General features: G+C 39.8%; 1 protein-coding gene across 10 annotated transcripts in view; it reads right to left on the bottom strand.

Annotated features, from left to right (window-relative positions):
- LOC105475369 (putative homeodomain transcription factor 2) overlaps window positions 1-20998 on the bottom strand; it is a 158479-nt gene that overhangs the window by 123643 nt on the left and 13838 nt on the right. Inside the window, exon 1 of one of the 10 annotated variants that reach the window (XM_071094737.1) lies at window positions 8514-8532. The exons of the other annotated variants lie outside the window; for them this stretch is intronic. The gene's annotated coding sequence lies outside the window, so the exon portion shown is untranslated. Of the gene's footprint in view, window positions 1-8513; window positions 8533-20998 lie in introns of those variants that run through there. 10 annotated transcript variants of the gene reach the window in all.

The raw sequence follows: 20998 nt of genomic DNA, 5'->3' as shown, positions 1-20998 counted from the left end.
GACTAGCTGCCTCACTCATTTATCTTCATGTTTCTGGAATTTGTGATACAAAGTACAATGTATAGCAAATCAATAGTTTATGTTATTTTAACATAAATTCTCAGTAAACAACTCAGGAACTGCTTCTTCTTTCCCTTTAAAAGAAAAAAAATCTTTTTTTTTTTTTTTTTTTTTTGAGACAAAGTCTCACTCAGTTGCCCAGGCTAGAGTGCATGGCACGATCAGGGCTCACGGCAGCTTCGACTTCCCAGCTCAAGTGATCCTTCTGCCTCAGCCCCAAAAGTAGCTGGGACTACAGGAATGTACCATGATGCCTGGCTAATTTTTTTGAATTTTAGTAGACATGAGGTCTCACTATGTTGCCCAGGCTGGAAAAATCCACTTTGAACTGCTGCTAATCAGAGAGTATATTCAGAGCAACTCAAATCTGTGCTCCCAGTTGCAATCCTCAAGCTTGATTCAAATAAACCCTCTGCTTATATTAATTTTGTTTCAGCTTCTTCCTCTCAGGTCACCAATTCCAATAATGTACAGAAGTTCCTCTGAATTCTTACTAACACACCCAAAAACATTAATATTACTTCTTAAAAGTGTTACATATATGGAATTTAACATAGTAGAAACTGTTAGACTAAATAAAAAATATCTATTTATTTTGTTTTTAGAGACAGGGTCTCACTGTCACCCAGACTGAAGTGCAGTGGCTTGATCATAGCTCACTGTAACATCAAACTCCTGGGCTCAAGCGACTGTCCTGCCTTAGCCTCCCGAGTAGCTAAAGTTGCATGCCACCAAACTGGGCTATTTTAAAAATTTTTTGTAGAGAGAGATGGAGTCTCACTATGCTGCCCAGGCTGGTCTTGAACTGCTGTCCTCAGCAATCTTCTTACCTCAGCCTCCAAAAGTGCTGGGATTACAGGTATGAGCCACCACGCTGGGCCCTAAAGAGCTTTTAATTTGTTAAAAGTAGTTTATATAAATCTCTTCAGGCCCTCATATTATTATTCCATTCCAACAACCTTGTATCATTCTCTGCTGCTTACAAAATAAAATCCACAAGTACTGTATTTAGACTCTCTACAATCTGACCTTAATTGTCCAACATTATTGCTCATCATCTTCTCATACAACTTGTTTCAACCATCCCATCCTTTCAACATTTTCTACCTCTGTGCCAAAATTAACACTTCTTTTTCTAAAACAAGGAAGATTGTGACAAGACCTCCAAAATTTCACTTTCTCCATATGTTTCTCCCAAATTCTTCCATTCAATATTTCTCATCCTGTTCTGTGTTCCCCTTACAGTAGCATCCCCTTTATCCAAGGCTTTGCTTTCCACATTTCAGTTACTGCAGTCACTGCAGTACAGTAAAATAAGATATTTGGAGACAGAGAGAGACCAAATTCACATAACTTTTCATTAGAGTATACTGTTATAACTGTTCTATTTTATTATTTGTTATTATCTATCTCTTACTTGCAGCAGTTCCCAACCTTTTTTAGCACCAGGGACTGGTTTTGTAGAAGAAAATTTTTCCATGGCCAGGGTGGGGAGATGGTTTTGGGATGATTCAAGAGCATTACATTTATTGTATACTTTATTTCTATTATTATTACATTATAATATATAATGAAATAATTATTCAACCCACCATAACGTAGAAATCAGTGGGAGTCCTGAGCTTCTTTTCCTGCAACTAGATGGTCCCATCTGGGGATGATGGGAGACAGTGACACCCAAAGTGTGTTATGTCCAGTCTATTCCATAATCTCATTTTGGTTGCTGTCAACTATACTACAGAAAACCCTGCTTCACAAAGATAGGATGATAGAAATGGAAACAGACTTTTCAGTGTTTTTGTGGCAAGGACAGTCCGCCTTGACTTTAATCCAGAATGTATGGAGATTTGAAGTTGTCTCAAACATACTTTTAAGGCCACCATCATGTGAGACCTTAATCAGTTGATCCTCTTCTAGCATGGACAAAGTCGATACAGTTGGCTTATTCACAAACAGGTTGCAGATCCATTACTTCCCAGTTCGGGGGTGTTTTCTGGTTGGGAAGTAATGCTCAAACTCTTTTGAAAGCTGAGATAGGTGATAATGCACCAGCTGGGAGAAAGAAGGTCCTGGCTCAGTCTCTCTCAAAATCTCTGCTAATGTTTGAAACATGTCAAAAAAATCCCTCAATGTTCACTCGTCACCCCCATAATTCCAGTATGGCTTTGAATGCAGCCACTTTATCTACTGACTTGAACACATTTGTTGTTCTCCCCTGAAGTCACAAGCTGAGTTCTTTGAGCAGGCTGAATATGTCACACAAATTAAGCAAGTTTTGTGATCCATTCTGTGTCACTGAAATGTGCTGCCAGTGATAACAATTTTTCTAAAAATAAAAATAAAAAGCCAGGCACGGTGGCTCACGCCTGTGGTCCCAGCACTCTGGGAGGCCGAGGCGGGCAGATCACGAGGTCAGGAGATTGAGACCATCCTGGCCAACAGGGTGAAACCCCGTCTCTACTAAAAATACAAAAAATTGACTGGGCATGGTGGCGGGTGCCTGTACTCCCAGCTAATCGGGAGGCTGAGGCAGGAGAATGGCATGTACCCGGGAGGCAGAGCTTGCAGTGAGCCAAGATCGCGCCACTGCACTCCAGCCTGGGGGACAGAGCAAGACTCTGTCTCAAAAAAAAAAAAAAAATCTCTGGAGAGACCTTGTAACTCAAAACCTCTGGCCACTGATCTACCTTTAGAAAGCCATCTTACTTCTGTGGATAAGAGAAGCTGTGTGTGCTCTGCATCCATTTCCTCACAGAGCTGCACAAACAGACATAAACTAAAGGCATGTACTTTAATGTGGTTGATAATTTTAATCACATCCTGAAAATGTTGGTTAAGTTTGGGTGACATTTTGTGCCTAGTCAGCATTTCTCTATGGATGACACAGTGCGTAGACACGCATGCAGAAGCAACCTCTTTGACCGAAGTAGTGAAACCAGAAAGCTGTCCAGTCATGGCAGCCACTCCGTTCATGTATATACCAACACAAAATCACCAAATCAGTTCTACAGCTGTGGTACTGGTTGGCAACAAAAGGGCACATAACATATCCTCATGCACATCCTCCTGAGAAGTATATGACACAAAAACAAGCACTACGGCCTTGTTGTCAACATCAGTAGACTTGTCAACCTGGATTGCACACCATGGTGACTCATTAATCCTAACAATTGTGCCTCAATATCCTCTATTTCATCAAAGCATCTAGTTATGGTAATAGCTGAAAAAGGAACATGTGCCACCTTCTGAACTGCAGCCTCTCCTAAAAGTTCATAACAAATGTCCTTAACAGCAAGCAGGCAGGATCAACTCTTCACCAATAGTAAACAGCTTCTTAGCTTTAGCAATACTGTTAGCCACTAAGAATAATGCTCTCAGTGCAGACACATTTGATGAAGTGGTGGCCTTCCATAATTGCTTCTGTTCTTCAGGTTCACGTTTTTTTCTTCTGAAAAACTCCAAAGCCTTGTCTTTTAATGCAGGATAAGTGGTCTCCATGTGACAACGCAGTTTTGAAGGTTTCATGGCTTTGCTGGATAGCTAGTCACCACATATACAAAGCAGGCCTGGAGAATGTGAATCACCTGTTGCAATGAACCCATAATTTAAGTGGGACTCTTGGTATTCTTTTAAATGCAGCTTTCTTTTTGTTGGCAGTCTTACAGTCTTCTGCTGTCTCATCATTGGGTCTTCCCCCTTTACAAAGAAGCTCTCTAGTAATGTTTTGTTATTTACTCATTTTGGCTAAGGCTAGCTTGTGGGCTTAACCAAATCTGTGACTGAGGTAAGTGCAGTGTGAGAAAGACGTGTGGATGGACAAGGTAAGTAATATATAATAGGTGAGCCATGCATGGACTAAAATTAAGTGTTGGATTCTGACTTAAAGCCTGTCACCAGATACAGCTGTAAAAATGAAGCACTCAACTCACTGATAGGGTTTTGATATGAGTCTGCAAGCAATTTATTTATTGCGGTCTCTGTGCAGTCAAACCTCTCTGCTAATGTTAATCTGTATTTGCAGCTGCTCCCCAGTGCTAGCTAGCATCACTGTCTCAACTCCACCTCACACAATCAGGCATTAGATTCTCATAAGGAGCATGCAACCTAGATCCCTCACATACAGTTGAGAACAGGGTTCGCACTCTTATGAGAATCTAATACCGCTGCTGAGCTGACAGGAGGCAGAGCTCAGATGGTAATGCAAGTGACTGGGGGCAGCTGTAAATACAGATGCAGCTTCGCTCACTTGCCCACCACTCACCTCCTGTTGTGCAGCCCACAGTTCCTGCCAGGTTGCAGACCAACTGGTTGGGGACCCTGTCTTACTGTACCTAATTTATAAAATAAACTTTATCATAAGTATGTATATGCAGGAAAAAACATAGCAAATATAGGTTTGGTACTATCTGTGGCTTCAGGTTTCCATTGGGGATCTTGGAATATAACCCTCACAGATAAGGGGGACTGCTATATACTTAATATATTGTTTTATATAGACTTTAGTGTACTTTTCTGTTTGTGCCCCTACCTCCCACCTATACGTTCTTTGAGAGTAGTCCAATGTCTTTATTATCTCTGAATTTTCCTAAAACTTTTCGCCTATATTAAACACAAATATTTACAAATCAAATTAAAAAGTTGCCAACCAAAGTACCACCACAGACTAATTTAAGGGCTAGAATTGAAAACTCTACCTGTCCAACTCCTGTACTCCCCCAACACGCACATAAACAAACATACTTTTTCATAACATTAAAGGGTACAAAGATATCATGAAGTATAATAAATATGGTTGGTTTATTTACTGATCTGTCACTCAGTCACCAATATGTAAGATTTAAAAGGTTTTATATATTGCAAATCTAAAAGGTCCAACGAAAGTACGTTAAAGTCTAGTCTAACACCATTCCTAAATGCTAAAGTTAAATATAACTCAGCTGCCTTCTCCACAACCAAAACAAGACATTTTTAGACCTTGAAAACTGGGAACAAAGTTGCTCTGCCCTTAAAAGGGTAATAAATGCTAAGGTTCAAATCACATCTTTCATAGTGATACAAAAGCTAAACAAAAAGAATGCAATCTCCTACTAGTTTCAGGGCTCCTACTTTGTAATCATGTGACCTATAAATTATTACAAGTTATAGGAACAATTTTAATTCTTCATCTGGAATGAGGATAATATTTCATGGAAATGTTTGGAAGAATAAACACCACATGTTTTATGGTCAAAGTTGTAATTTTAAACGAAATGCAAAATAAGGTCTAATAAACAGCTATACATTTTCTATTATACCTGTCATAAAATGAGTATCTGTAATTTTTATTTTCCTTAATGGAACCAATGCATAGTCTGTGTACTTTGGGCTAGAAGATGATACATAATCTAAGAAGAAAAACTACAGGCAAGTAACATCTCTCTAAACCTGTACTAATAAAAGTGTTTTGTGCTGTTACAAAATCTAAGTGAATTCCTATATCTATAATCTCTTTGTTAGGAGACAGGATCTCACTCTGCCACCTAGGCTGGAGTTCAATGGTGAAATCATAGTTCACTGTAGCCTCACACTCCTGGGCTCAAGAGTTCCTCCACCTCAGTCTCTCGAGTAGCTGGGACTAAAGGTGGACAGCATCACGCCTGGCTAATATTTTTTTATTTTTTTGCTTTTTGTGAGGCCGGGTCTCACTTTGTTGTCCAGGCTGGTCTCAAACTCCTGACTTCAAGCAATCCTCCTGCCTTGGCACCCCAAAGTGCTAGGATTATAGGCGTGAGTCACCACGACCAGCCTAGAGTTACAATTTTTTTTTTTTTGAGATGGAGTCTTACCCTGTCACCCAGGCAGGTGTGCAGTGTTCGGCTCACTGCAACTGCTGCCTCCTGGGTTCAAGCAATTCTTGTGCCTCAGCCTCCCAAGTAGCTGGGATTACAGGTGCATGCCACCACACCCAGCTAATTTTTGTATTTTTAGCAGATAGTACCAAACATACATGTTGCTATCTTTTTCCTACATAAATTTTGTATTTTGAATTTTTAGGGTTTCACCATGTTGGCCAAGCTGGTCTTGAACTCTTGACCTCAAGTGATCTGCCCGCCTCGGCTTCCCAAAGTGTTGGGATTACAGGCGTGAGCCACTATACATGGCCTAGAGTTATAATCTTGATACTAACCACAAAGCCCTCTGCAGAATTTCCTGATGGGTACAACCAACCCACCTGATATGTCTTTTAAAGCAACTTTTTAAATTTCAGGGTTTCTTAACTTCAGTATTACTATTACCAACCAAAGTACAACCACAGATGAATTAATTTACTCTACCATTCCTTGAGCATTATTTGGGTTTTTTGTTATTTTGTTAAGTACTTAAATGTCCTTTAAATAGCTAATTATAATGTACTGGCTTTTTCTTTTATTTGACTGCTGTGCTGCTTAGAAAAATCAGTAATGAAATATGATCCATTTAAATGGTTTAACTTCCTCATTTACTCAGAGGAAAGTTTTACCACCAACCTATCAGGCTCAATTCAAACATGGACATGTTATTACTCGTTTTCAGTAGAAACATTCTAAATTAGTGTTCCAGGTACTCTTTATCAAAATAATAATGGATTAAATGATATCTAAATGGCTTAAAGAGTTAACTAAATGGCTTAAAGAGTTAACAGACCTTAAAAATGACTTAGAGATTAAAATTTGCTAACAATACCTCATCATCAAAAATACTACTGAGGCTGGGCTCAGTGGCTCGCACCTGTAATCCCAGCAATTTTGGAGGTTGAGTCGGGCGGATCATGAGGTCAGGAGTTCAAGACCAGCCTGGTCAATATGGTGAAACCCTGTCTCTACTAAAAGTACAAAAAGTAGCCGGGCATGGTGGCACATGCCTGTAATCCCAGCTACTCGAGAGGCTGAGGCAGGAGAATTGCTTGAACCTGGGAAGCAGAAGTTGCAGTGAACCAAGATCACACCATTGCACTCCAGCTCTGGGTGACAGAGCAAGACTCTGTCTTGAATTTAAAAAAAAAAAAATGCAATTAAATAAAATTTGAACATTGCTTTAGAGATGTTTCAGCCACTATCTAATCATTTAAAAAAATATTTACTGAACATTTACTAACACTGCACAGTAATCGACCCTGAGGATACAACAGTGTACAACAAACAAGATGGCTGCCCTGATGAAACCTGCATTGCACAGAGAAGATACAAAATGATCAAGACTTGTGTTGAGGAAGTGCCCTAAACAAACAGGGAGATGATTGGGACTGGATGGGATACTTTTGGAAAGGATGGCTAACAAGGTCCCCTCTCAATACTCTGAATTGAGATCTGAAGGATAACAGCCAGCTATGCTAAGAATTAAGAAAAGGACATTTCAGGCAGCAGGAAGAGCAAACACAAAGACCTTGGGACACAAATGGCAGTGGTTCAAGATAAAGTCTGAGAAGGAGATAGGAGGCATCAGGTCATAGATGCCATAGCAAGTAATTTTGTTATAAATAAAACAGAAAGTAATTGAAGTGATCCCAGCAGAGCAGTGACCATCCAATTTCCAAAAGACCATTCTTATTGTGGCACAGAGAATGAACAGGACTGCAAGGCTCAGAGTGGAAGTTGTGAGGCTAGTTAACAAAGTATGATCACAGTTCCACGCAAAAGAAGAGGATATAGTGGGCTCAGAGGCAAGTAATATAGATGGACTAGAGGTAGTTTTGAGTCATATGTATGGGTAAAATCAACAAAATCTAGGAATAGACTGGGATGGGGCAGGTTGAGGGAGGGATTAAGAAGAAAAGAATCTAGGTTTTTGGCTTAAACCATTTTCTGAGACAGAAAAAAACAATGGTTATGAAAGGAAACACAAAAATTTAGTTTGTGGCCTGTTAAGTTAACCATAGCTACAAAATATAAAAATAAAGAAGTCAAAGAAGAAATAAACTAAACAGAGGGGTAAGAGTTTATTTATTTATTTATTTATTTTTGAGACAGGGTCTCACTGTTACCCAAGCTAACGTGCAGTGGAGCAATCATGGCTCACTGCAGCCTGAACCTCACCAACTCAAATGATCCTCCTGCCTCAGTCTCCCAAGTAGTCAAGACTACAGGTGCACACCACCATGCCCGGCTAATTTTTTTTTTTTTTTCCGCACTATGTTGCCCTGGGCTCAAGCAATCCTCCCACCTCAGCCTCACAAAGTGCAGGGATTACAGGCATGATGAACCATCATTCCCACCTGAGATTTTTTTTTTAAGATGCAGAATCATAAAGAGTATGATTTCATTTTGCCAAATAAATAGACACAGTGGGCCGGGGCTGCACCACTGCATTCCAGCCTGGGTGACAAAGCAAGATTCCGTCTCAAAAAGAATAAGTAAATAAAAATAAAATGAAAATAAAATATTAATTTAATTTTCCATGAATTCTAAGAAAAGAAAATGAAAACTGGAAGAACTCACGAACTTCAGGTGTCTTGCCACAAGAGTTATTTAGGTCTTAAAACATCCTCCTAACATTTAGAAAAAATTTTCCTTAGCTTATAGAGCCATCAAAACAAAAGAAAAAAGTGACAAAAATCATTCTTTAATAAATCCACAGTGATTTTAACTTTTATCTACATGTTCAACTTTACATTGTATCCATAGCTTCCTGTTATGAAAGCAGACATAATTAACATGCTTACACTTCTCCAAAGATCTCACATTTAGATTTTATTCCACAGCCACCTTTCTCAAAGTTGTTCCATTTTCTTCTGTATTTAAATGGATTTGATGATCACCCCTGATTATTTTAAGATGGCTTTGCCATACCTGAAGTCATTACTATTTAATTTTGTTTCATTTGAGGTTGACTTGATTTAATCATCAAACAGTATTTTTCAAGAAAGGACTGCTATATTCTGTGCTCTTACATGTTAGAGAACATCTTCATTGCTTCCTGTGTATTTGATTAACCACTTGGTTGGCATGGCAGAGACTGCTAATTGACACCCATTATTCCATCATCCTCTTTGAAAATTGTGCTGGCACACTGCTGCCCAAAATAAACACCTTTCCTAACCTTTCTTGCAGTTAGATGTGGCCAAGACTAAGTTCTGCTCCAAACACCACCCAAAAGTGTTGGGTAGTACTTGTAGTTGGGAAAAGCCCTTTTGTTCTTTCTCCCCTCCCTTTTCCTGATCTTTTCAATGTTATTTTAATGATGACAGCTCCAGTAGCCACCATGGACAGTGACACTGAGACTAGAAACCAGGTGTGTTCATAGATAGGGAAGATCCTGGGTTGCCTTGGGTGAAGCCACCATACTAGTTCTAGACTGACTATTTCTATACTTCTTGTACTCAAGATTATAAATCATTGTAGTTTAAGCCACTGTTATTAGCAGCCAAAACAAATCTATCTGATCCTGTTGGGTATAATACTTCTGGTTCACAAATTCCTACCATCAAAACTTTGTAAACATTTTTCCATTGTCTTCTGGAATTGACAATAACTGAGAAGTTAAAATTCAGCTACCTTGAATTTTTTTCTCTTTGTATAGGTCATGTTTTTCTCTTTCTGGCCAGGATAACAAAATAATTCCCTCCTTATTTCTGAAGTTAAAAACTACTAGGATATGGTTAATTTTAATCATTTCATATTTTTTTCCTAGCATTTAGTGTGCCTGTCAATCTGCAAATACACATTTCATTTCAAAAGCTTTTGTCTGGATTTTATTTCTGAATACTTTTTCTCTTCCATTTGTTGAAGTCTCTATTTTAGGGATATCAGCTATTCTTACCTAGTCTTTTCAGAGTTACTTCTTTCCTTTATTTTTCTCCTATATTTGTAGAGTTGCCATCCTATATTTTTTTTAATCACATTTAATACAGAAACTGCTATCCTCAGCTCCTATTTACTCTGATATCTAAGATTCTGCATGGCAACCCCTAACACCTTTCTCATCTTAGTTGGGTCCATTTTTATTTTTGTGTACACATGTTTATGCATACACACACAAACTTCAGTTTGAGAATTAGGAACTACTCTTAATCTACTTTTCTACAATCCAACGACACAGAAAAGGAAGAGCTAAAATTGGACTGAGCACAGGCATGGCTGAGGTGTCCTTAAATGTCCTGTACCAAGACTGATCTCCCTAGTGAGGGATCTAGCCTACCTTCATGGGCTTTGGCTCTTGCCCTTAACTCAGAGTACCATTCAAAATGTCAATGCTTGCTGCCTCTGCTAAGGCTCAGCACTGGTATGTAGGGTCTTCTCAAGGATTTTTCCTTGACTTTTTGCTTCCTACTCACCTCCTAGGTCTACTTCTCTAGAAGTATGAATGAGATATCGCAATATTTTGTAGGCTTCCTCTTTCCTTAGTCTTGTTTCTGGGATATGGGGCTGGGATTAGAAGACTTGTCATATACAACTAGTATCTTCTCATTCTTTCTTTACCTTCCACTTTTGAAGTATTTGGTATAAGGCTACAGATACCCCTTTTTTGTCTGCTTCTTTCCATTTCTGCCCTCTTTCTTCAACCCACCATCTACTCTTTCCTTCTTTAAATTGGTTTTAGTGAAGAAAAATTATGTGACCCCACTTAATTTTTACTCAGAAATCTCTAATTATTATTATTATTGTTGTTGTTGTTGTTATTTAGAGACAGAGGCTCGCTCTGTCACCCAGGCTGGAATGCAGTGGCACAATTTTGGCTCACTGCAACCTCGAACTCCTGGGCTCTCAAGTGTTCCTCCTTTCTTAGCCTCTCAAGTAGTTAGGACTATAGTTGTGTGCCAGCCACTATACTCGGCTAACTTTTTTTTTTGTGGGGTCTTGCTATGTTGTCCAGGCTGGTCTCAAACTCCTGGCCCCAAGCAATCTTCCCACCTTGGCCTCCCAAAGTGTTAGGATTAAAGAAGTAAGCCACTGTGCTTACCATTTTACTTCTTTTAACATTTATTTTTAAAGTACTCAACTCAATTCTTTACATTACTGACTCAATTAAAAAGTTAAATTTATTTGGAAGGCCGAGGCGGGCAGATCACGAGGTCAGGAGTTCAAGACCAGCCTGGCCAACATGGTGAAACATCTCTACTAAAAATACAAAAATTAGCCTGGCATTGTGGCGCACACCTGTAATCCCAGCTTCTCAGGAGGCTGAGGCAGGAGAATTGCTTGAACTCAGGAGGTGGAGGTCGCAGTGAGCTGAGATTGCACCACGGCACTCCAGCCTAGAAGTAAAATTTAAATATTCTAAGATAAGATTCTAAACTAACAACAGCTGCACTTTTACTTCTGCTATTTCTAACAGAAGGAAGTAAAGGGAGGATACCCAGTTTCAATTCTTTTTATAAACTCAAGATACTAAGCAAAAAATGTAAGAGCATAAACTAAGCTCTTCTGTGAATTTGTTACAACTACCTCCAAGAAAAAAAAAACAAAACACAGGATGTATTTTCCCTCCTCAAATCTACTCATCTTTTACTATCTGTTCAATTTTCCAACAAAGAACCCTAGAATCTTTCTTGTTTCCTCCCCTTTCCCACCTCCCACCACTATAAATTCTATACCTGGCACACAGAAACCACTCAATAATTATAAAGGAATAAATTAATATAACCTATTTGTCATACCTCCAAACTTCTCTCATATGATCCCTCTCTAGCCCCACTACCATACACCTGGTACAAGCTGATATCTAATACCATGACTACACTAACAATCTCTTATTGTTGCTTTACTTTCACTTCTTATCTTTTTAAATTACTGACCTCATCACTTAAAAATCTCTAGTCTCCCACTGCCGAAGAAAAGAATTTAATCAACACTGTATTCAAAACCCTTCTTTTACAATTTGACCATAGATTTATTATTTCTCCAGTCAGTATCATCTATCATCTCTACTTTGTTCCACAGTTTCAATTACCTGCCCTCCCCAACCTCCCATCCATATACATATCTTACATTCTAGCTACACAGGTTCACAAATATACCATATACTTTCATGCCTGCCTTCTACTCCAGGTAATACTCCTTGTCTAAAATAACTTTCTCCTTGTTCTGATCTATTTGAAAAGTTATCTAAATTCCTTCTAAGGAAATCAAACTGTGAGAACACACAAGCCATGGTGTTCAAATAACTCGACTACTTAGAGTAATTTAAGATTCAGGCCAGGCGCAGTGGTTCACATCTGTAATCCCAGCACTTTGGGAGGCCAAGATGGGCGGATCACGAGGTCAAGAGATCGAGACTATCCTGGCCAACATGGTGAAACCCCATCTCTACTAAAAATACAAAAATTAGCCGGGCATGGTGATGCGCGCCTGTAGTCCCAGCTACTCGGGAAGCTGAGGGAGAAGAATCCCTTGAACCCGGGAGACACAGATTGCAGTGAGCCAAGATCACGCTACTGCACTCCAGCCTGTTGACAGAGCAAGACTCCATCTCAAAAAAAAAAAAAAAGGGTAATTTAAGATTTAAATATTTTTAATTTCAGAGGGTGACATCAATAAGATGACTGACTAGAGATACCCAGCACGCATCCCCCCATAAGAAAGAACCTAGGCATCAAATAAACAGCTAAGATTCAGTTTGAGTGTCAATGGGAGAGTACTGGGGTGCAGCGAGCAACTGGAGATGCAGGTGTGGAGACTGGAAGTCTATGAGGGCAGCATGGAAATACCTGGCCACTGCAGCCCTGTCTCCCCAACCCAGATTGGATCTGCCTAGAGCCAGGAGGGACTTCCCATTTCAGGGAAAAGGTAAGCAGAAGATCCCTACCAGCCCCCACTGCCACTGCAAACACCTACAATCCTTACTACAGGAGAAGCCCACAGTCCTTGCAAGCCTCCAGCCCAGTTTGGAGAGCTGCCAGGAATTCATGCAGCTGCACTGCCCCAGATTAGGAGCACAAGGTGCACACTCCCCTCCCCCATCCATCCACTCCCTGGGAGAAAAGTTGCTGCAGCATGGTGCCATCTTGAGACCAGAGCCACCTCTGGAGCTCACCCTGCTCTGGAGGTTAGTAGCCACTGAATTTCTCTAGCACTGGAGCTCCATCTTCATTCCACCAAACCCACATGGGTGGCTGAACACCACAACCCCAACTATGCAGAGCCAGGGCCCAGGATCGGCTGTGACTCCAGTCCTGCACAGCAGGGAAATCAACCTCCCTTACCCTCCGCTCCCCAACACTCTGCCGCCACTGCCACACTTCCAGTCAGAGGAACAGTCTGGCAGTCCCACCCAAGGCAAACCTGCCCTTGAGCCAGAGAAAACTGCTACATGCCCTCCAAGTGGGAGCGCACCCCCTAAGTTTCTCAGCAGCTGATACATCCCTTGGGCTGGCAGAGAGGCTACACATCTGTACTCAGGTCCTGAGAAACAGCCCTACAGCACTCCCCCACTGCAGATATGCCCTTAGCTCTCCACCTGCAATCAAGGTCTAAGAAACAGTCCTGTCCCTGGGCACAGCAGGTTGCCCCTGGTGGGCATACTCTCAGTCCATCCAAGCAGCCAGGAGCCCACGACTGTACCTGAGAAACAGCCCTGTGGGTCACCTCTGGCAAACATGTCACCTGAGCCCTATGGAGGGCTCACTTCTGAGCCACAACCCTGAGCCAGCCAAGCAGCCTTGTACCCACATGCCAAACCTGAAAAAGTTGTGTGAACCACCCCTAGTAGACAGATTGATTCCCAGGCTGGGCAGCCCTGTGCCTGCTCCTGGACCTATGAAACAGTTCCATGTGGGGCATCTCCCATGCCAGTCAAGAAGTTGTGAAGCCATGTCAAGGGCCTGAGAAATAGCTCTGAGGGCCGTCTATGGTGGACACACTCCTGAGTTCCCTGAGCAGCCTTGTACCCATTTCCCAAACCTGAGAAACAGCCCCACGGGCCATCTACAGCAGATATATCCACAGGCCAGCCAAGCAGAAGAGAAGGGAAAGTTAAGGAAACATATTTAACGAAATAACAGCTGCAAATTTCCCAAATCTTGGGTCCGAGACAGACATCTAGGTCCAGGAAGCTCACTGAACCTCAAATAGATGCAACCCAAATAGGTCCTCTCCAAGGCAAAATATATTCAAATTGTCAAAAGTCAAACACAAAGAAATTCTAAAAGTAGCAAGAGAAAAGCATCAAGTCACATATAAGGGAATTCCCATTAGACTAGTAACAGATTTCTTATAGAACCCTTACAGGCCAGCACAGAATTAGATGATATATTCAAAATATTGAAAAGAAAAAAAACTGTCATCCAAGAATATTATATCCAGCAAAGCTATCTCTCAGAAATGAAGGAGAAATAAAATCTTTTATAGACAGGCAAAAACTCTGTAAATTCATCACCACTAAGCCAGCGTTATAAGAAATGCTCAAAGGAGTCTCACAGTTGGAAGTAAAAGGATGATAACCACCATCATAAAAACATGTGAAACTATAAAGAGAAAAGAACTAGAAAGAGAAAAGAACCAAATCTAATTACAGAAAACTACCCAACCACAAAAATAAACAATAAGAGAGGAAAAAAGGAAATAGAAAACAACAAGAAAACAATCAATAAAATGACAGGAGAAGGTCTTGCCTATCAGGAGAGGGCCTCATCTTGAATGTAAACTGATTAAATTCCCCATTTAATCAAAAAGGAGACTTGTCAACAGATACCACAGAAATACTGAACTACGAACAACTTGGGATGAGTGCAGTGGCTCATGCTTGTAATTCCAGTGCTTTGGGAGACCGGGGAGGAAGGATCACTTGATTCCAGGAGTTCAAGACCAGCCTGGGCAACACAGCAAAACTCTATCTCTATATACATATTAGCTGGGAGTAGTGGTGCACACCTATAGTCCTAGCCACTCAGCAGGCTGGAGCAGGAGGATTGCTTGAACCCAGAAGTTTGAGGTTACAGTGAGCTATGATCACACCTGTGCACTCTGGCCTGGGAGAAAGTGAGACCCTGTCTAAAAAAACAAAACAGAACAAAACAAAACAAAAAAATACAACTATACACAAATTTGAAAACCTAGAGAAACTAGATAAATTCCTGGACACATACAACCTATCAAGATTGAACCAGGAAGAAACAGAAAACCTGAACAGACCAATAACAAGTAACCAGATTGAATCACTAATAAAAAGTCTCCCAAGCTGGGTGCGGTGGCTCATGCCTGTAATCCCAGCACTTTGGGAGGTCGAGGCGGGCAGATCACCTGAGGTCTAGAGTTTGAGACCAGCCTGACCAACATGGCGAAACTCCATCTTTACTAAAAATACAAAATTAGCTGGGTGTGGTGGCGCATGCCTGTAATTCCAGCTACTCAGGAGGCTGAGGCAGGAGAATCACTTGAACCTGGGAGGTAGAGGTTGCAGTGAGTCGAGATCATGCCATTGCACTCCAGCCTGGGCCAACAAGAGCAAAACTCCATCTCAAAACAAAATAAAACAAAAGGTCTTCCAAAAAAGAAAAGTCCAGGACTGGATGGCTTCACAGCTGAAGTTTACTGAACCTTTAGGGAATAATTAATATCAATTTTTCTCAAACTATTCCAAAAAATTAAAGCAGAATGATTCTTCCTAACTCATTCTATGAGGCTGGGATAACCCTGAAACCAAAACCAGACAAGAACACAACAAAAAGAAGAAAACTGCAGGCTAATACATTCAATGCACATATACATAAAAATTCTCAACAAAATATTAGGAAGCCAAATCTAACAACACACCAAAAAGATAATACATCATGATTCAGGGGAATTTATCTGAGGAATGCAAGGATGGTTCAACAAATACAAATCAATAAACATCATACATCACACCAATAGAATGAAAGACAAAAACCATATGGTCATCTTGATAGATACAGAAAAAGCATTTGATAAAAGTCAACATTCTTTCATGATTAAAACCTCTCAAATTAGGGATAGAAGGAAAGTATCTCAACATAATAAAGGCGATATACGGCAAACCCAAAGCTAACATCATACTGACTAGGAAAAAGCCAAAAGTGTTTCCTTTGACTACTAGAACAAGAGAAGGACATCTACTTTCACAACTCTTATTCAACATAGTACTGAAAGTCCTAGTCGGAGCAATTAGTCAAGAGAAATAACAGGCAACCAAGTTGAAAAGGAGGAAGTCAAAATGTCTATTTGGAGATGACACAATCTTATATATAGAAAAACCTAAAGACTATACCAAAAACTCTTAGAACTGATAAATGAAATCAGTACAATTACAAGATACAGTATCAATATACACAAATCAGTAGCATTTCTAAACACAAACAACAAACTAGCTGAAAATGAAATCAAAAAAGGTAATCTTATTAACAACAGCAACAATAAAAGAATACCTAGGAATAAATTTAAACAAGGAGATGAAAGACTTCTCCAGAAAAACCATAAACTACTGATTAAAGAAACTGAAGATGACACAAACAAATGAAAGACATCTCATGCATATGGATCAGAAGAATATTGTTAAAGTGACCCCACAACTCAAAGAAATCTACAGAGTCAATGCACATGTCAAAATAACAATTACCTTCATCACAGAAATAGAAAAAACAATCCTAAAATACATATGGAACCACAGAAGCCTCTGAATAGCTGAAGCAACCCTGAGCACAAAGAGGAGCCATCATACCATCAGACTTCAAAATATACTACAAAGCCATAGTAACCAAAACAGCATAATACTGGCATAAAAACAGACACATAGATCAGTGGAACAGAATAAAGAACCCAGAAATTAATCAATCCATGTATCTACAGTTAAATGATTTTTAACAAAGGTGTCAGGAACACTCATTGAGGAAAGGATAGTCCCTTCAATAAATATTTCTGGGAAAACTAGATACGCAGAAGAATAAAACTAGATGCCCATCTCTCATCCTATACAAAAACTGACCCCAAAATGGATCAAAGACCTAAATGTAAAACCCAAAACTACAAAACTACTAAAAGAAACCATAGAGGAAATACTTCAGGGCATTGGTCTGAGAAAAGATTTTATGAATAAGTCCTCAAAAACATAGGCAACAAAAGCAAGAATAAACAAATGGAGATTATATAAAAACAAAAAGCTTCTGCACAGCAAAGGAAACAATCAACAGAGTAAAAAGATAACCTATAGACTAGGAGAAAATACTTGCAAACTATTCATGGAACAGGGAATTAATAGCCAGAATATAAAAGGAACTCAAACTTTTTAACATCAAAAAACAAACAATCCAATTTAAAGATGGGCAAAAAATCTAAACACATAAAAGAAGACATACATGTGGCCAATAAATATATTTTAAAATGCCCAACATCACTAATTGATATGGTTTGGCTCTGTTCCCACCCAAATCTCATCTTAAATTGTAGTTTCCATAAACCCCATGTGTCATGGGAGGGACCCAGTGGGAGGTAACTAAATCACTGGGGGGTGGTTTCCCTCATGCTATTCTCATGACAGTGAGTAAGTTCTCACAAGATCTGATGGTTTTATAAAGGGCTCCCCCCTTTGCCTGGTTCTCATTCTTCTCTCTCCTGCTGCCATGTGAAGAAGGACGTGTTTGCTTCCCCTTCCACCATGATTTTAAGTTTCCTGATGCCTCCCCAGCCATGCTCAACTGTGAGTCAATTAAACCTCTTTCCTTTATAAATTACCCAGGCTCGGGTATGTCTTTATTAGCAGTATGAGAATGAACTAATACACTAATCATCAGGGAAATGCAAATCAAAACTATAATGAGATACCATCTCACCCACTTAAGATAGTTACGATCAAAAAGACAAGAAGATAACAAATGCTGGTGAGGATGCAGAGATAAAGGAACTCTTACACATTTGGTAGGAATGTAAACTAGTACAGCTACTATGGAGAAGCGCATGGAGATTCCTCAAAAAACTACTAATAGAACTACTATATGATCCAGCAATCCCACCACTGGGAATTTTATCCAAAGGAAAGAAAATCAGTATATTGAAGAGACATCTGCACCCCTTGTTTATTGCAGCACTATTCACAATAGTCAAGATATGGAATCAACCTAGATGCCCAACAACAGAAGAATGGATAAAGAAAATGGGGTCTACAGACAGTGGAATACTGTTCTGCCATAAAAAGAATCAAATCTTGTCATTCGCAGCAACGTGGATGGAACTGAAGGATATTATGTTAAGTGAAATAAGCCAGGAACAGAAAGTTAAACCCTGCATGTTCTCATTCATGGTAGAAGCTAAAAAGCTGATCTCATAGAAGTAAAAAGTAGAACAAAGGATACTAGAGACTGGGAAGGGCATAAGGAAGAGAGGGATAGGAAGAGATTTGTGAAAGGTTACAAAATTACAGCTAGATAGGAAGAATAAGTTCTAGTGTTCTATACCACTGTTAGATGACTATCGTTAACAATAATATACAGTTCAAATAGCTACAATAAATAATGTTTGAAATAATGTATATGTCAATTACCCTGATCTGATCACTATACATTATATGTATTGAAACATCGTTATGTACCCCTCAAATATGTACACTGTCAATTAATAAAAATAGATTTTCTAAATAATGTAATTGAATTGAGCAAAACAAAATGTGTATCTGTCCTGGACCCATGTACTATAAACAGGCAAACTATTAAAAGTTATTTCATGTCAGGCATGGTGGCTCACTCTTGCAATCTCAGCACTTTGGGAGGCTGAGATGGGCAGACTACTTGAGGTCAGGAGTTCAAGACCAGCCTGGCCAACATGGTGAAACCCCATCTCTACTAAAAATACAAAAATTAGCCAGACATGGTGGTACACACCTGTAATCCCAGCTACTTGAGAGATTGAGGCACGAGAATCACTTGAACCCAGGAGGCAGAAGTTGCAGCCAGCCAAGATTGTACCATTGCATTTCAGCCTAGGTGACAGAGCAAGACTCTTATCTCAAAGAAAAAAAAAAGTTATTCTAATATATTAAAAACAACAACCAAATTTCCACGAAGAAAAAAAAAGGCGAACTAAACATAGGCATCTAACTTTACTCCCTTATAATATCTAACTGAAATGATAGCAAAGGCATACGTACACAAGAACAGAGAGAACAGAGAAAAAAACAACAAAAATGAAGCTTGAAAGAAGATATGTGACTTGTAACTGACCTAGCAGATCTGAGATAGCAGACAGCAATAGTAGAGAAAGGAGAATATTAACCCAATTTATGCAATAAAATCAAAAAGTTTCAGGGATTCATGGTTTAAGCATCCCCTGGAAATGGGAATAAAGTTAGTCCCATCTTTAGGCAGACTAGTTGAAAGCTGTTAAAATAAAAGATCCACTTTATCTATGACCCTGCAGGTAACTGGAAGTCAAACACGTATCTTTATGAATGGTAAATAAAATATCAGTTGAAAGAGCTGAACCTGTTTGTCCCTGGGAAACAGAAACTGTGGAAAAGGGGCTCTAGGGCTGCTATTTTCCTAAATTTTGTATAACTATCTCTGAAAACATCTATCTGCAGAACTTTGATAAAACTACAAATTGAAACCAGTTTTAAATTTCAATTTCCCAATAGTTATAGCTTCAGTAAACTGGAATTCTTACCATCATAAATATGATGGAATTATGCAATATATTCCAAAATTTCCATTTAACATACTGGACAGCCACTTTCATAGAGTTCATTATCTGCAAATCTGCCTGTTTGCTAAAATCAATACTCCTGGTACTTTTACAGTCATTTACAGACATGCACAAAGCAGAGAAAAATCTGAGGTTCCCAACATGCATGTTCCCAGCAAAGGCTGAAGAAGGTGACACTATCTTCTTAAATAAGATAGCTGTTATACTATAAACAAGTGTCCTTTTTGTGGTGTAAGTGTCATGTTTTAGGCTTTTCTTTTTCTTTTTCTTTTTCTTTTTTTTTTTTTGCTTTTTGTTGGGATTTTGCTGTTTTATTTTATTTTATTTTTGAGACAGAGTCTCGCTCTGCTGCCCAGGCTGGACTACAGTGGTGTGATATCAGTTCACTGCATCCTCCGCCTCCCGGATTCAAATGCTTATCCTGTCTCAGCCTCCTGAGCAGCTGCGATGACAGGTGCACACCACCACATCTGGCTAATTTTTTTGTATTTTTAGTAGAGACTAGGTTTCACCATGTTGGTCAGGCTGGTCTTGAACTCCTAACCTCCAGTGATCCACCCGCCTCAGCCTCCCAAAGTGCTGAATTACAGATGTAAGCCACCGCACCCGGCCTAGATACTGTTGTTTAAAAATGCCCCCCACCACCCCCGGGACTGGGCGTGGTGGCTCACACCTGTAATCCCAGCACTTTGGGAGGCCGACGCAGGCAGATCACGAGGTCCGGAGACTGAGACCATCCTGGTCAATATGGTGAAACCCCCATCTCTACTAAAAATTCAAAAATTAGCTGGGCATGGTGGCACGTGCCTGTAATCCCAGCTACTCGGGAGGCTGAGGCAGGAGAATAGCTTGAACCAGGGAGACAGAAATTGCCGAGATTGCCGAGATTGCACCACTGCACTCCAGCCTGGTGACAGAGTGAGACTCCATCTCAAAAAACAAACAAACAAACAAAAAATGCCCCCCAAGCGTAGTGCTGAAATGCGGTCTAGTGCTCCTAAGTGCAAGAAAGATTTAATGTGTCTTACAGAGAAAATACTGTGTTAGCTAAGTTTCATTCAGATATGAGTTATAGTGCTGTTGGTTGTCAGTTCAATGTTAACAAAATTAACAACAAAATTAAAAAAGGTGTCTTTAAATAGAAACACATATGAAACAAGGTTATGGATTGATCACTGATGACAAAAATGTTGTGACCAGTGGCTCACAGGAACTCAACTCTTATTTCCTCTAAGAGCAATGCTTCACTATTGGCTAATTCAGTGTTTGCAGCGACCTTATATTAACACAGCTGTGAACGATGAGAAGTTGCCGCAATTGGACTTACAGAGTGGGCTTGC

The sequence above is a fragment of the Macaca nemestrina genome, chromosome 4 (genome assembly GCF_043159975.1).
Source record: "Macaca nemestrina isolate mMacNem1 chromosome 4, mMacNem.hap1, whole genome shotgun sequence".
NCBI classification, from domain to species: domain Eukaryota; kingdom Metazoa; phylum Chordata; class Mammalia; order Primates; family Cercopithecidae; genus Macaca; species Macaca nemestrina.
This window is presented reverse-complemented; position numbering and strand designations above follow the sequence as displayed.